This window comes from Coregonus clupeaformis, unplaced genomic scaffold (assembly GCF_020615455.1).
Source record: "Coregonus clupeaformis isolate EN_2021a unplaced genomic scaffold, ASM2061545v1 scaf0178, whole genome shotgun sequence".
Lineage (NCBI taxonomy): Eukaryota > Metazoa > Chordata > Actinopteri > Salmoniformes > Salmonidae > Coregonus > Coregonus clupeaformis.
In genome coordinates, this window is record NW_025533633.1 from 104,818 (window position 1) to 119,781 (window position 14,964).

Genomic DNA, 14,964 nt, shown 5'->3' on the forward strand with positions numbered 1-14,964 from the left:
TTATTCAATGTGTTTGTACGGGCTAATAGCAGTAAGGACTATCTGTTGTTCCATGTAGTGAATCTGTTATTCAATGTGTTTGTATGGGCTAATAGCAGTAAGGACTATCTGTTGTTCCATGTAGTGAATCTATTATTCAATGTGTTTGTATGGGCTAATAGCAGTAAGGACTATCTGTTGTTCCATGTAGTGAATCTGTTATTCAATGTGTTTGTATGGGCTAAAAGCAGTAAGGACTATCTGTTGTTCCATGTAGTGAATTTTTTATTCAATGTGTTTGTATGGGCTAATAGCAGTAAGGACTATCTGTTGTTCCATGTAGTGAATCTATTATTCAATGTGTTTGTATGGGCTAATAGCAGTAAGGACTATCTGTTGTTCCATGTAGTGAATCTGTTATTCAATGTGTTTGTATGGGCTAATAGCAGTAAGGACTATCTGTTGTTCCATGTAGTGAATCTGTTATTCAATGTGTTTGTATGGGCTAATAGCAGTAAGGACTATATGTTGTTCCATGTAGTGAATCTGTTATTCAATGTGTTTGTATGGGCTAATAGCAGTAAGGACTATCTGTTGTTCCATGTAGTGAATCTGTTATTCAATGTGTTTGTATGGGCTAATAGCAGTAAGAACTCTCTGTTGTTCCATGTAGTGAATCTATTATTCAATGTGTTTGTATGGGCTAATAGCAGTAAGGACTATCTGTTGTTCCATGTAGTGAATCTGTTATTCAATGTGTTTGTATGGGCTAATAGCAGTAAGGACTATCTGTTGTTCCATGTAGTGAATCTGTTATTCAATGTGTTTGTATGGGCTAATAGCAGTAAGGACTATCTGTTGTTCCATGTAGTGAATCTGTTATTCAATGTGTTTGTATGGGCTAATAGCAGTAAGGACTATCTGTTGTTCCATGTAGTGAATCTGTTATTCAATGTGTTTGTATGGGCTAATAGCAGTAAGGACTATCTGTTGTTCCATGTAGTGAATCTGTTATTCAATGTGTTTGTATGGGCTAATAGCAGTAAGGACTATCTGTTGTTCCATGTAGTGAATCTGTTATTCAATGTGTTTGTATGGGCTAATAGCAGTAAGGACTATATGTTGTTCCATGTAGTGAATCTGTTATTCAATGTGTTTGTATGGGCTAATAGCAGTAAGGACTATCTGTTGTTCCATGTAGTGAATCTGTTATTCAATGTGTTTGTATGGGCTAATAGCAGTAAGGACTATCTGTTGTTCCATGTAGTGAATCTGTTATTCAATGTGTTTGTATGGGCTAATAGCAGTAAGGACTATCTGTTGTTCCATGTAGTGAATCTGTTATTCAATGTGTTTGTATGGGCTAATAGCAGTAAGGACTATCTGTTGTTCCATGTAGTGAATCTGTTATTCAATGTGTTTGTATGGGCTAATAGCAGTAAGGACTATCTGTTGTTCCATGTAGTGAATCTGTTATTCAATGTGTTTGTATGGGCTAATAGCAGTAAGGACTATCTGTTGTTCCATGTAGTGAATCTGTTATTCAATGTGTTTGTATGGGCTAATAGCAGTAAGGACTATCTGTTGTTCCATGTAGTGAATCTGTTATTCAATGTGTTTGTATGGGCTAATAGCAGTAAGGACTATCTGTTGTTCCATGTAGTGAATCTGTTATTCAATGTGTTTGTATGGGCTAATAGCAGTAAGGACTATCTGTTGTTCCATGTAGTGAATCTGTTATTCAATGTGTTTGTATGGGCTAATAGCAGTAAGGACTATCTGTTGTTCCATGTAGTGAATCTGTTATTCAATGTGTTTGTATGGGCTAATAGCAGTAAGGACTATCTGTTGTTCCATGTAGTGAATCTGTTATTCAATGTGTTTGTATGGGCTAATAGCAGTAAGGACTATCTGTTGTTCCATGTAGTGAATCTATTATTCAATGCGTTTGTATGGGCTAATAGCAGTAAGGACTATCTGTTGTTCCATGTAGTGAATCTGTTATTCAATGTGTTTGTATGGGCTAATAGCAGTAAGGACTATCTGTTGTTCCATGTAGTGAATCTGTTATTCAATGTGTTTGTATGGGCTAATAGCAGTAAGGACTATCTGTTGTTCCATGTAGTGAATCTGTTATTCAATGTGTTTGTATCGGGCTAATAGCAGTAAGGACTATCTGTTGTTCCATGTAGTGAATCTGTTATTCAATGTGTTTGTATGGGCTAATAGCAGTAAGGACTATCTGTTGTTCCATGTAGTGAATCTGTTTATTCAATGTGTTTGTATGGGCTAATAGCAGTAAGGACTATCTGTTGTTCCATGTAGTGAATCTGTTATTCAATGTGTTTGTATGGGCTAATAGCAGTAAGGACTATCTGTTGTTCCATGTAGTGAATCTGTTATTCAATGTGTTTGTATGGGCTAATAGCAGTAAGGACTATCTGTTGTTCCATGTAGTGAATCTGTTATTCAATGTGTTTGTATGGGCTAATAGCAGTAAGGACTATCTGTTGTTCCATGTAGTGAATCTGTTATTCAATGTGTTTGTATGGGCTAATAGCAGTAAGGACTATCTGTTGTTCCATGTAGTGAATCTGTTATTCAATGTGTTTGTATGGGCTAATAGCAGTAAGGACTATCTGTTGTTCCATGTAGTGAATCTGTTATTCAATGTGTTTGTATGGGCTAATAGCAGTAAGGACTATCTGTTGTTCCATGTAGTGAATCTGTTATTCAATGTGTTTGTATGGGCTAATAGCAGTAAGGACTATCTGTTGTTCCATGTAGTGAATCTGTTATTCAATGTGTTTGTATGGGCTAATAGCAGTAAGGACTATCTGTTGTTCCATGTAGTGAATCTGTTATTCAATGTGTTTGTATGGGCTAATAGCAGTAAGGACTATCTGTTGTTCCATGTAGTGAATCTGTTATTCAATGTGTTTGTATGGGCTAATAGCAGTAAGGACTATCTGTTGTTCCATGTAGTGAATCTGTTATTCAATGTGTTTGTATGGGCTAATAGCAGTAAGGACTATCTGTTGTTCCATGTAGTGAATCTGTTATTCAATGTGTTTGTATGGGCTAATAGCAGTAAGGACTATCTGTTGTTCCATGTAGTGAATCTGTTATTCAATGTGTTTGTATGGGCTAATAGCAGTAAGGACTATCTGTTGTTCCATGTAGTGAATCTGTTATTCAATGTGTTTGTATGGGCTAATAGCAGTAAGGACTATCTGTTGTTCCATGTAGTGAATCTGTTATTCAATGTGTTTGTATGGGCTAATAGCAGTAAGGACTATCTGTTGTTCCATGTAGTGAATCTGTTATTCAATGTGTTTGTATGGGCTAATAGCAGTAAGGACTATCTGTTGTTCCATGTAGTGAATCTGTTATTCAATGTGTTTGTATGGGCTAATAGCAGTAAGGACTATCTGTTGTTCCATGTAGTGAATCTGTTATTCAATGTGTTTGTATGGGCTAATAGCAGTAAGGACTATCTGTTGTTCCATGTAGTGAATCTGTTATTCAATGTGTTTGTATGGGCTAATAGCAGTAAGGACTATCTGTTGTTCCATGTAGTGAATCTGTTATTCAATGTGTTTGTATGGGCTAATAGCAGTAAGGACTATCTGTTGTTCCATGTAGTGAATCTGTTATTCAATGTGTTTGTATGGGCTAATAGCAGTAAGGACTATCTGTTGTTCCATGTAGTGAATCTGTTATTCAATGTGTTTGTATGGGCTAATAGCAGTAAGGACTATCTGTTGTTCCATGTAGTGAATCTGTTATTCAATGTGTTTGTATGGGCTAATAGCAGTAAGGACTATCTGTTGTTCCATGTAGTGAATCTGTTATTCAATGTGTTTGTATGGGCTAATAGCAGTAAGGACTATCTGTTGTTCCATGTAGTGAATCTGTTATTCAATGTGTTTGTATGGGCTAATAGCAGTAAGGACTATCTGTTGTTCCATGTAGTGAATCTGTTATTCAATGTGTTTGTATGGGCTAATAGCAGTAAGGACTATCTGTTGTTCCATGTAGTGAATCTGTTATTCAATGTGTTTGTATGGGCTAATAGCAGTAAGGACTATCTGTTGTTCCATGTAGTGAATCTGTTATTCAATGTGTTTGTATGGGCTAATAGCAGTAAGGACTATCTGTTGTTCCATGTAGTGAATCTGTTATTCAATGTGTTTGTATGGGCTAATAGCAGTAAGGACTATCTGTTGTTCCATGTAGTGAATCTGTTATTCAATGTGTTTGTATGGGCTAATAGCAGTAAGGACTATCTGTTGTTCCATGTAGTGAATCTGTTATTCAATGTGTTTGTATGGGCTAATAGCAGTAAGGACTATCTGTTGTTCCATGTAGTGAATCTGTTATTCAATGTGTTTGTATGGGCTAATAGCAGTAAGGACTATCTGTTGTTCCATGTAGTGAATCTGTTATTCAATGTGTTTGTATGGGCTAATAGCAGTAAGGACTATCTGTTGTTCCATGTAGTGAATCTGTTATTCAATGTGTTTGTATGGGCTAATAGCAGTAAGGACTATCTGTTGTTCCATGTAGTGAATCTGTTATTCAATGTGTTTGTATGGGCTAATAGCAGTAAGGACTATCTGTTGTTCCATGTAGTGAATCTGTTATTCAATGTGTTTGTATGGGCTAATAGCAGTAAGGACTATCTGTTGTTCCATGTAGTGAATCTGTTATTCAATGTGTTTGTATGGGCTAATAGCAGTAAGGACTATCTGTTGTTCCATGTAGTGAATCTGTTATTCAATGTGTTTGTATGGGCTAATAGCAGTAAGGACTATCTGTTGTTCCATGTAGTGAATCTGTTATTCAATGTGTTTGTATGGGCTAATAGCAGTAAGGACTATCTGTTGTTCCATGTAGTGAATCTGTTATTCAATGTGTTTGTATGGGCTAATAGCAGTAAGGACTATCTGTTGTTCCATGTAGTGAATCTGTTATTCAATGTGTTTGTATGGGCTAATAGCAGTAAGGACTATCTGTTGTTCCATGTAGTGAATCTGTTATTCAATGTGTTTGTATGGGCTAATAGCAGTAAGGACTATCTGTTGTTCCATGTAGTGAATCTGTTATTCAATGTGTTTGTATGGGCTAATAGCAGTAAGGACTATCTGTTGTTCCATGTAGTGAATCTGTTATTCAATGTGTTTGTATGGGCTAATAGCAGTAAGGACTATCTGTTGTTCCATGTAGTGAATCTGTTATTCAATGTGTTTGTATGGGCTAATAGCAGTAAGGACTATCTGTTGTTCCATGTAGTGAATCTGTTATTCAATGTGTTTGTATGGGCTAATAGCAGTAAGGACTATCTGTTGTTCCATGTAGTGAATCTGTTATTCAATGTGTTTGTATGGGCTAATAGCAGTAAGGACTATCTGTTGTTCCATGTAGTGAATCTGTTATTCAATGTGTTTGTATGGGCTAATAGCAGTAAGGACTATCTGTTGTTCCATGTAGTGAATCTGTTATTCAATGTGTTTGTATGGGCTAATAGCAGTAAGGACTATCTGTTGTTCCATGTAGTGAATCTGTTATTCAATGTGTTTGTATGGGCTAATAGCAGTAAGGACTATCTGTTGTTCCATGTAGTGAATCTGTTATTCAATGTGTTTGTATGGGCTAATAGCAGTAAGGACTATCTGTTGTTCCATGTAGTGAATCTGTTATTCAATGTGTTTGTATGGGCTAATAGCAGTAAGGACTATCTGTTGTTCCATGTAGTGAATCTGTTATTCAATGTGTTTGTATGGGCTAATAGCAGTAAGGACTATCTGTTGTTCCATGTAGTGAATCTATTATTCAATGTGTTTGTATGGGCTAATAGCAGTAAGGACTATCTGTTGTTCCATGTAGTGAATCTGTTATTCAATGTGTTTGTATGGGCTAATAGCAGTAAGGACTATCTGTTGTTCCATGTAGTGAATCTGTTATTCAATGTGTTTGTATGGGCTAATAGCAGTAAGGACTATCTGTTGTTCCATGTAGTGAATCTGTTATTCAATGTGTTTGTATGGGCTAATAGCAGTAAGGACTATCTGTTGTTCCATGTAGTGAATCTGTTATTCAATGTGTTTGTATGGGCTAATAGCAGTAAGGACTATCTGTTGTTCCATGTAGTGAATCTATTATTCAATGTGTTTGTATGGGCTAATAGCAGTAAGGACTATCTGTTGTTCCATGTAGTGAATCTGTTATTCAATGTGTTTGTATGGGCTAATAGCAGTAAGGACTATCTGTTGTTCCATGTAGTGAATCTGTTATTCAATGTGTTTGTATGGGCTAATAGCAGTAAGGACTATCTGTTGTTCCATGTAGTGAATCTGTTATTCAATGTGTTTGTATGGGCTAATAGCAGTAAGGACTATCTGTTGTTCCATGTAGTGAATCTGTTATTCAATGTGTTTGTATGGGCTAATAGCAGTAAGGACTATCTGTTGTTCCATGTAGTGAATCTGTTATTCAATGTGTTTGTATGGGCTAATAGCAGTAAGGACTATCTGTTGTTCCATGTAGTGAATCTGTTATTCAATGTGTTTGTATGGGCTAATAGCAGTAAGGACTATCTGTTGTTCCATGTAGTGAATCTGTTATTCAATGTGTTTGTATGGGCTAATAGCAGTAAGGACTATCTGTTGTTCCATGTAGTGAATCTGTTATTCAATGTGTTTGTATGGGCTAATAGCAGTAAGGACTATCTGTTGTTCCATGTAGTGAATCTGTTATTCAATGTGTTTGTATGGGCTAATAGCAGTAAGGACTATCTGTTGTTCCATGTAGTGAATCTGTTATTCAATGTGTTTGTATGGGCTAATAGCAGTAAGGACTATCTGTTGTTCCATGTAGTGAATCTGTTATTCAATGTGTTTGTATGGGCTAATAGCAGTAAGGACTATCTGTTGTTCCATGTAGTGAATCTGTTATTCAATGTGTTTGTATGGGCTAATAGCAGTAAGGACTATCTGTTGTTCCATGTAGTGAATCTGTTATTCAATGTGTTTGTATGGGCTAATAGCAGTAAGGACTATCTGTTGTTCCATGTAGTGAATCTGTTATTCAATGTGTTTGTATGGGCTAATAGCAGTAAGGACTATCTGTTGTTCCATGTAGTGAATCTGTTATTCAATGTGTTTGTATGGGCTAATAGCAGTAAGGACTATCTGTTGTTCCATGTAGTGAATCTGTTATTCAATGTGTTTGTATGGGCTAATAGCAGTAAGGACTATCTGTTGTTCCATGTAGTGAATCTGTTATTCAATGTGTTTGTATGGGCTAATAGCAGTAAGGACTATCTGTTGTTCCATGTAGTGAATCTGTTATTCAATGTGTTTGTATGGGCTAATAGCAGTAAGGACTATCTGTTGTTCCATGTAGTGAATCTGTTATTCAATGTGTTTGTATGGGCTAATAGCAGTAAGGACTATCTGTTGTTCCATGTAGTGAATCTGTTATTCAATGTGTTTGTATGGGCTAATAGCAGTAAGGACTATCTGTTGTTCCATGTAGTGAATCTGTTATTCAATGTGTTTGTATGGGCTAATAGCAGTAAGGACTATCTGTTGTTCCATGTAGTGAATCTGTTATTCAATGTGTTTGTATGGGCTAATAGCAGTAAGGACTATCTGTTGTTCCATGTAGTGAATCTGTTATTCAATGTGTTTGTATGGGCTAATAGCAGTAAGGACTATCTGTTGTTCCATGTAGTGAATCTGTTATTCAATGTGTTTGTATGGGCTAATAGCAGTAAGGACTATCTGTTGTTCCATGTAGTGAATCTGTTATTCAATGTGTTTGTATGGGCTAATAGCAGTAAGGACTATCTGTTGTTCCATGTAGTGAATCTGTTATTCAATGTGTTTGTATGGGCTAATAGCAGTAAGGACTATCTGTTGTTCCATGTAGTGAATCTGTTATTCAATGTGTTTGTATGGGCTAATAGCAGTAAGGACTATCTGTTGTTCCATGTAGTGAATCTGTTATTCAATGTGTTTGTATGGGCTAATAGCAGTAAGGACTATCTGTTGTTCCATGTAGTGAATCTGTTATTCAATGTGTTTGTATGGGCTAATAGCAGTAAGGACTATCTGTTGTTCCATGTAGTGAATCTGTTATTCAATGTGTTTGTATGGGCTAATAGCAGTAAGGACTATCTGTTGTTCCATGTAGTGAATCTGTTATTCAATGTGTTTGTATGGGCTAATAGCAGTAAGGACTATCTGTTGTTCCATGTAGTGAATCTGTTATTCAATGTGTTTGTATGGGCTAATAGCAGTAAGGACTATCTGTTGTTCCATGTAGTGAATCTGTTATTCAATGTGTTTGTATGGGCTAATAGCAGTAAGGACTATCTGTTGTTCCATGTAGTGAATCTGTTATTCAATGTGTTTGTATGGGCTAATAGCAGTAAGGACTATCTGTTGTTCCATGTAGTGAATCTGTTATTCAATGTGTTTGTATGGGCTAATAGCAGTAAGGACTATCTGTTGTTCCATGTAGTGAATCTGTTATTCAATGTGTTTGTATGGGCTAATAGCAGTAAGGACTATCTGTTGTTCCATGTAGTGAATCTGTTATTCAATGTGTTTGTATGGGCTAATAGCAGTAAGGACTATCTGTTGTTCCATGTAGTGAATCTGTTATTCAATGTGTTTGTATGGGCTGATAGCAGTAAGGACTATCTGTTGTTCCATGTAGTGAATCTATTATTCAATGTGTTTGTATGGGCTAATAGCAGTAAGGACTATCTGTTGTTCCATGTAGTGAATCTGTTATTCAATGTGTTTGTATGGGCTAATAGCAGTAAGGACTATCTGTTGTTCCATGTAGTGAATCTATTATTCAATGTGTTTGTATGGGCTAATAGCAGTAAGGACTATCTGTTGTTCCATGTAGTGAATCTGTTATTCAATGTGTTTGTATGGGCTAATAGCAGTAAGGACTATCTGTTGTTCCATGTAGTGAATCTGTTATTCAATGTGTTTGTATGGGCTAATAGCAGTAAGGACTATATGTTGTTCCATGTAGTGAATCTGTTATTCAATGTGTTTGTATGGGCTAATAGCAGTAAGGACTATCTGTTGTTCCATGTAGTGAATCTGTTATTCAATGTGTTTGTATGGGCTAATAGCAGTAAGAACTCTCTGTTGTTCCATGTAGTGAATCTATTATTCAATGTGTTTGTATGGGCTAATAGCAGTAAGGACTATCTGTTGTTCCATGTAGTGAATCTGTTATTCAATGTGTTTGTATGGGCTAATAGCAGTAAGGACTATCTGTTGTTCCATGTAGTGAATCTGTTATTCAATGTGTTTGTATGGGCTAATAGCAGTAAGGACTATCTGTTGTTCCATGTAGTGAATCTATTATTCAATGTGTTTGTATGGGCTAATAGCAGTAAGGACTATCTGTTGTTCCATGTAGTGAATCTGTTATTCAATGTGTTTGTATGGGCTAATAGCAGTAAGGACTATCTGTTGTTCCATGTAGTGAATCTGTTATTCAATGTGTTTGTATGGGCTAATAGCAGTAAGGACTATCTGTTGTTCCATGTAGTGAATCTGTTATTCAATGTGTTTGTATGGGCTAATAGCAGTAAGGACTATATGTTGTTCCATGTAGTGAATCTGTTATTCAATGTGTTTGTATGGGCTAATAGCAGTAAGGACTATCTGTTGTTCCATGTAGTGAATCTGTTATTCAATGTGTTTGTATGGACTAATAGCAGTAAGGACTATCTGTTGTTCCATGTAGTGAATCTGTTATTCAATGTGTTTGTATGGGCTAATAGCAGTAAGGACTATCTGTTGTTCCATGTAGTGAATCTGTTATTCAATGTGTTTGTATGGGCTAATAGCAGTAAGGACTATCTGTTGTTCCATGTAGTGAATCTATTATTCAATGTGTTTGTATGGGCTAATAGCAGTAAGGACTATCTGTTGTTCCATGTAGTGAATCTGTTATTCAATGTGTTTGTATGGGCTAATAGCAGTAAGGACAATCTGTTGTTCCATGTAGTGAATCTGTTATTCAATGTGTTTGTATGGGCTAATAGCAGTAAGGACTATCTGTTGTTCCATGTAGTGAATCTATTATTCAATGTGTTTGTATGGGCTAATAGCAGTAAGGACTATCTGTTGTTCCATGTAGTGAATCTGTTATTCAATGTGTTTGTATGGGCTAATAGCAGTAAGGACTATCTGTTGTTCCATGTAGTGAATCTGTTATTCAATGTGTTTGTATGGGCTAATAGCAGTAAGGACTATCTGTTGTTCCATGTAGTGAATCTGTTATTCAATGTGTTTGTACGGGCTAATAGCAGTAAGGACTATCTGTTGTTCCATGTAGTGAATCTGTTATTCAATGTGTTTGTATGGGCTAATAGCAGTAAGGACTATCTGTTGTTCCATGTAGTGAATCTATTATTCAATGTGTTTGTATGGGCTAATAGCAGTAAGGACTATCTGTTGTTCCATGTAGTGAATCTGTTATTCAATGTGTTTGTATGGGCTAATAGCAGTAAGGACTATCTGTTGTTCCATGTAGTGAATCTGTTATTCAATGTGTTTGTATGGGCTAATAGCAGTAAGGGACTATCTGTTGTTCCATGTAGTGAATCTATTATTCAATGTGTTTGTATGGGCTAATAGCAGTAAGGACTATCTGTTGTTCCATGTAGTGAATCTGTTATTCAATGTGTTTGTATGGGCTAATAGCAGTAAGGACTATCTGTTGTTCCATGTAGTGAATCTGTTATTCAATGTGTTTGTATGGGCTAATAGCAGTAAGGACTATCTGTTGTTCCATGTAGTGAATCTATTATTCAATGTGTTTGTATGGGCTAATAGCAGTAAGGACTATCTGTTGTTCCATGTAGTGAATCTGTTATTCAATGTGTTTGTATGGGCTAATAGCAGTAAGGACAATCTGTTGTTCCATGTAGTGAATCTGTTATTCAATGTGTTTGTATGGGCTAATAGCAGTAAGGACTATCTGTTGTTCCATGTAGTGAATCTATTATTCAATGTGTTTGTATGGGCTAATAGCAGTAAGGACTATCTGTTGTTCCATGTAGTGAATCTGTTATTCAATGTGTTTGTATGGGCTAATAGCAGTAAGGACTATCTGTTGTTCCATGTAGTGAATCTGTTATTCAATGTGTTTGTATGGGCTAATAGCAGTAAGGACTATCTGTTGTTCCATGTAGTGAATCTGTTATTCAATGTGTTTGTATGGGCTAATAGAAGTAAGGACTATATGTTGTTCCATGTAGTGAATCTGTTATTCAATGTGTTTGTATGGGCTAATAGCAGTAAGGACTATCTGTTGTTCCATGTAGTGAATCTGTTATTCAATGTGTTTGTATGGGCTAATAGCAGTAAGGACTATCTGTGGTTCCATGTAGTGAATCTGTTATTCAATGTGTTTGTATGGGCTAATAGCAGTAAGGACTATCTGTTGTTCCATGTAGTGAATCTGTTATTCAATGTGTTTGTATGGGCTAATAGCAGTAAGGACTATCTGTTGTTCCATGTAGTGAATCTGTTATTCAATGTGTTTGTATGGGCTAATAGCAGTAAGGACTATCTGTTGTTCCATGTAGTGAATCTGTTATTCAATGTCATGAGCACTCTCTCTCCCTGGTAGCAACATTAATTGCATTCAATTATCTTCCACTCTGCTCACCTCCCTCTCTCTACTCAGCCTAACTAGCTCCACCTGCCCTGCTCTGCTCTTGTTACCTGGCCAGCTGCACTGCATTTCCCACTCACCATCCTCACCTTGCCTCACTCTGTTCTAATTACTCTGCCAGCTGAACTGCATTTCCCCACTACCTCTCCCAGTATATCAAGCCCTGGTTTTCAGCCAAGCCCTGTCAGATCGTCTTCAAACCCGGACCAGTAACCTGCCTGTCTGCGCTCTGACTCCTGTTTGTGATACCGATCCTTTCTTGACTGCCTCCTTGTTCTACTGCCCCGTCTATCCCAACCTGCCTTCTGGACCTCGACTACTCTCCGATCTTCAGCCCCTCCGGTAACTCGTTTCTGCCTTCTGTCTCTCACCACGATATTTGCCCAGCCCTGATCTGTACTTCTGCCTGCCATTCATATTGCTGTTGTGTGTGTGTGTTCCCCCAGGTCTCCGACCACCAGATGAGCGTGCCCAGACGTTTCACCACCCTCAGCCCGATACGCCGCTCCATCACTGGGGAACACACACACTAAGCACTTGGACTGGACACCCCCGGACATTTGGTGACCCCCGGAGCACAGGTACCCACAGGAGGACCCTGAAAGACCCCTGACACCCCTGGGACTCCTCTTCCCGCCTGTAACCTTGAATAAAGAACTCTGAATTTGAACTTGCGCTCTTGGGTCCTCTTCTGTTCGTGACAGAACGATCTGACCATCATGGACCCAGCGCACTCCCCTGACCACGATGGAGGAAGAGCCAGAGAGGACTGCCCTACAGCGACTGGAACGCTCTGAGGGAGACATAAATCGGATGGCTGGCGACATCGCTTCCCTTCTCCAGCTATTCAACCAGCAGCAACAACAGTTCCAACTGCAGCAACAACAGCTAGCCCAAGCCCTGCAACTACTCTCAAGCCCGGCTACTCCACCTGCACCCCCCTGGTCCTTTTGTTCCTGTACCACCGATACTCCTTCATCCCTCCGCTGGAGGTCCCAATGCTGCAGGCCCGGCAGTGCTGCCACCAGATCCCCACGCTCCTGAACCAAGGATTGGGAACCCGGAACGCTTTTGATGGCAACCAGAAGCAAGTAAGACCATTCTTGAGCAGCTGCCGAATCCAGTTTGCACTACAGCCCAGGACTTTCTCAACAGAGGGAGCCAAGGTGGGGGTATGTCATCACACATCTCACCGGTCGAGCTCGGTTGTGGGGAACGGCGGAATTCGACCGGCAAACCCCAGCCTGTGCCTCCTTCAGTGCCTTTGAGGAGGAGATGTTAAAGGTCTTTGACCTAGGCTCGCCAACAGCCGAGCGTCACAAGCTCTGCTCACCATCCGTCAGGGCAATCGGACAGTGGCAGACTTCTCCATTGACTTTCGTACCCTGGCCAGTCAAAGCTCGTTTAACCCAGAGGCACTGGTGCAAGCCTTCCTCCATAGCCTGGCGGACTATATCAAGGACGAGCTTGTTTCCCATGACCCGCCCTCAACGCTTGATGCCGCCATTGACCTTGCCGTTCGCATTGACCGCCGTATACAGACCCGGAGGAGGGAGAAGGGCCGTCTCAGTCAACCTGCCATCCGTACTCGGGTCGATACCGCTTCTGTCCAGCCCCTGCCTGTCAAGTCCCATAGCCAACTCAATCAGCCTAAGCCCATGGAGATTGGCCGTGCCTCTCTGACTCCCGAGGAGCGTCGGCGCCGTCTAAGCTCCAACCTTTGCCTCTACTGTGGTGGCGAGAATCACCGTGTCGCTACTTGTCCGGCAAAAGCCGCAGCTCACCAGGTGTAGGGGAGATCCGGGTGAGCTCAACAAGCCTTCAGTCTCCCCTCCATCCGAAAGACCCTGCTTCATCTCCGCCTTCAGCTTTCTGACAAGACTCATACATTGGCCGCCCTTGTGGATTCCGGAGCCGAAGCAAACATCATGGACCCTGAGCTTGCACAGCAACTGGGCGTGAACCATCATCAACTGACACAACCCATTCCTGCACGAGCCCTGGATGGGCATCATCTTGGCACTGTCACTCATATCTCCGCCCCTGTGACAATCCTGCTGTCAGGAAACCACCAGGAGTCCATCCAGTTTCACCTCCTACACTCACCTGGCCAACCACTCATTCTTGGATACCCGTGGCTCCGTCAGCACAACCCCCACATCGACTGGGAGACAGGAACAGTCCGTGAGTGGGGAAGGAGTTGTCACCAGACCTGTTTAAGGGGGGCCACCCTGCCCGTTCACCGGGAAGGATCTAGCGCTACCTCCGACATATCCAATGTTCCGGCCTGTTACCACAGCCTGAAAGAGGTGTTCAATAAATCCAAGGCGACATCTCTACCCCCACACAGACCCTATGACTGCGCGATTGATCTCCTGCCTGGCACAGCACCTCCCAAGGGTCGTCTGTATTCACTGTCAGCCCCGGAAAGAAAGGCCATGGAGGACTACATTAATGACTCTCTTGCCTCCGGGATAATTAGACCGTCGTCTTCCCCTCGCAGGAGCGGGATTCTTCTTTGTCGGCAAGAAGGACGGTTCTCTTCGTCCATGCATAGATTACCGGGGTCTGAACGACATCACGGTTAAGAATCGCTACCCACTGCCCTTACTTTCGTCTGCCTTCGAACTGCTGCAGGGAGCCACTGTATTCACTAAGCTGGACCTTCGCAATGCCTACCATCTGGTGCGGATGAGGGAGGGAGACGAATGGAAGACAGCGTTCAACACACCAACCGGCCACTATGAATATCTCGTCATGCCCTTCGGCCTCACCAATGCCCCAGCAGTTTTTCAAGCCCTAGTGAATGATATCCTCAGGGACATGCTAAATACGTTCGTATTTGTGTACCTTGACGATATTTTAATATTCTCAAAGACTCTGTCAGAACACACGCACCACGTCCGGTTGGTCCTGCGCCGCCTGCTGGAGAACTCTCTTTTCGTGAAGGCAGAGAAGTGCGAGTTCCACGCCAAGACCGTTTCATTCCTGGGGTATGTGGTGACCGAGGGCAGCATTCAGATGGATCTCACGAAGGTGTCGGCTGTCACTTCCTGGCCAGTTCCTGAGTCTCGGAAGAAGTTGCAACAGTTCCTGGGCTTTGCCAACTTTTATAGGAGATTCATCAGAAACTATAGCACAGTGGCTGCACCCTCACGGCGCTAACCAGCACTAAACAACCGTACCAATGGACATCAGCTGCTGATAAGGCCTTCAATATCCTCAAGACATGTTTCACTTCTGCTCCCATCCTCCAGATGCCAG